This window comes from Natator depressus, chromosome 4 (assembly GCF_965152275.1).
Source record: "Natator depressus isolate rNatDep1 chromosome 4, rNatDep2.hap1, whole genome shotgun sequence".
NCBI lineage: Eukaryota > Metazoa > Chordata > Testudines > Cheloniidae > Natator > Natator depressus.
In genome coordinates, this window is record NC_134237.1 from 97789596 (window position 1) to 97792850 (window position 3255).

Consider the following 3255-nt stretch of genomic DNA (forward strand, 5'->3'; position numbering starts at 1 on the left):
TTATAAACCTGAAACTCAGCCCAGATTTAATAAAAGGCTTGCTATAGTGCATGATTCCCATAGTTTCAACCCAAAACTCAGCGTCTTTTATGAGCTTCACTTTGACTTGTTAGGTTAATTTGAAACCTTAATTATATGACATGGAATTGCAGTATCCTGCAAGCTGAAAACAAAAAGTTCATCGAACCCGCTTTGAATCAGAGCAGCTGAGAGTCATACAGCTGTAACAATAAAACCATTTTTCTTCTGGGGAAAAAAACGGAAAAAGAGAGAGAGAAAAAACAGCATCCGCAAACCAAATTTTTTTCACTGCTCAGCAAAAGTTTTTCAAACTCCAATTACTTTCTTGTTTCACCAATTGAATTGTGGCAACAATGTGAGCAGTGTGGCAAGGTCTTTGCATTGTTACAGTTAAAGGTTGTATGAACTAAAAAACTTCATCAGAGATCAGCTCAGTAATGTCTGTAAGTTTTGTCCATGGCTTTTTGATTTGCTTGATTCCTTTAACTGCTAGTCTAGCAATATCCCTGATCCGTAAGGCTGAGTTCTAACTGCAATTCCCAATTACTTAATTATTTCAGAAGATTCTCCTTTCCATTGTTTTAGTACTCTTTAGACTTTGCAATGTCAAGCTGAGGTTCACCACTCTGATTTGGAACAGAATAGTTCCTCCCTCTGTAATTCCTATTTATCTCTTCTGAAAGCTGTAAAATATACAGAAAAGTCTGCTCAGAATCAGATGTTGGGACAGATGTTGGCAGATAATCATTCTACAGAAGTGCCACAAGTACTCCTTTTCTTCTTTTAATCCATTTCTAATCGTACATCCTGTACAGAACATTATTTTATATATTGACTATTGACACTAAACTGGGAGGAGAGGTAGATACGCTGGAGGGTAGGGATAGGATACAGAGGGACCTAGACAAATTAGAGGATTGGGCCAAAAGAAATCTGATGAGGTTCAACAAGGACAAGGGCAGAGTCCTGCACTTAGGATGGAAGAATCCCTTGCACCGCTACAGACTAGGGACCTAATGGCTAGGCAGCAGTTCTGCAGAAAAGGACCTAGGGGTTACAGTGGATGAGAAGCTGGATATGAGTCAACAGTGTGCCCCTGTTGCCAAGAAAGTCAATGGCATTTTGGGATGTATAAGTAGGGGCATTGCCAGCAGACTGAGGGATGTGATCATTCCCCTCTATTCAACATTAGTGAGGCCTCATCTGGAGTACTGTGTCCAGTTTTGGGCCCCACACTACATGAAGGATGTGGAAAAATTGAAAAGAGTCCAGCGGAGGGCAACAAAAATGATTAGGGGACTGGAACACATGACTCATGAGGAGAGGCTGAGGGAACTGGGATTGTTTCGTTTGTGGAAGAGAAGAATGAGGGGGGATTTGATAGCTGCTTTCAACTACCTGAAAGGGGGTTCCAAAGAGGATGGATCTAGACTGTTCTCAGTGATAGCAGATGACAGAACAAGGAGTAATGGTCTCAAGTTTCAGTGGGGGAGGTTTAGGTTGGATATTAGGAAAAACTTTTTCACTAGGAGGGTGGTGAAACACTGGAATGCGTTTCCTAGGAAGGTGGTGGAATCTCCTTCCTTAGAAGTTTTTAAGGTCAGGCTTGACAAAGCCCTGGCTGGGATGATTTAGTTGGGGATTGGTCCTGCTCTGAGCAGGGGGTTGGACTAGATGACCTCCTGAGGTCCCTTCCAACCCTGATATTCTATGATTCTATGATTCTATGACTCAGAAGCAAGGAGTGATGAAAAAGATGTTTACGGATAGAAAAGAAAAAACAAACAAAGAAACCATCCAGTCCTATTGTCTCTGTTGGACCTCTGAAAATCCATAGGATAGGATGCCATACAAGCACTAATCTTAGTGTAGAAAGCTGGATACTGTATTTTGTTAAAGTACAATTTCTTCTAAGGGTATACAGTAAACTATTTAGAACAAAGCGCAGATCCTACACTTTAGGAACAAAATTCACAAGGCAAAGTAACAAGAAAAATGTCAAGTCTAGTCATCCCTGGCTTTTCTCCATAGCTCACCAGCACTCTCAAAACTGTGTTTTTCCAAGCTTTTTCAGCCCCTAACTGATGAGGAAGAGGTGATGAATATTTTTTAAAAAGTTGCTTGTTTTCCAAAAGTTTGCTTGAGTTAAATACAATACAACTTCAACAAAAACAAACAACTGACCGGGAAGAAAATATTTTTAAACAGTCTCTGAGTCCGTTAGGGGTCACTTTAACTTCCTTGATATATGTGATATTATAATCCTACCAGTGCTACAGTCAGCCATAAAATATTCAGGGTAGACAACATTTCAATTCTGAGTGTGGAAAACAAGCTGGGGAAGGCGGAGAACTTTTAAAAAGGTGGAACAACACTAAACCTTTCAGGCCTTCCATGTACATTGTAAAGAATGGAAAAAAGGTGCCAACCCAAAGGTTTTTCCCCTAAAGGTCACCTTTGAAGTAAAACATTTTTGCTTTATGCATCAAGGAGCCTAGGAGGATCTCTTACTCCCAGAGTAAATCTGTTGAAACCAATGGGGTTACTCTAGATTTATTTTAGTGTAAATAAAAGCAGAATTTAGTCTTCTGTTTGATCTCTGTTCCTTCTTTGGATAGTATATAAGAAGCTTTTATTTACCATGCCAGACACCACCTAGAAGACAGTCTAAATAGGGCCTACAAACACTCCATCATTTGGACTCTTTATACTCCTCACGCCACACACTTCCTCTTTGTAGTAAACCATACACCGTGGCACTCGGTCACCAACTGGGAGGACCTACAAATGTTCTTCCCGTTTTTAGGTTATGTGCAGTTCATTAAATGCTTTCTCTTTCACTACAGAATTTCATAATTTGAATTCCTGTGGTCAAATCCTCAGTTGGTGCAAACTGACATACCTCCACTGAGGTCAGTGGAGTTATACTGACATCCCAGCTGGGAATCAAACCAATAATCCCTATATGTAAAGTGGGGATAGTAGCATTTCCTTACCACATAGGTGTGTTGTGAGGATAAGTACATTAAAGACTGTAAGGCACTCAGCTGCTACAGTGGTGGTCGGGGTCACATAAATACCATAGACAGATAGACATTTTACGTCATGCATAATTATTTCTGGAACTCAATACCACAATATAATGAAGGCCAGGACCTTAGCCCTGGTCTACACTAGGACTTTAGGTCGAATTTAGCAGCATTAAATCGATGTAAACCTGCACCCGTCCACACG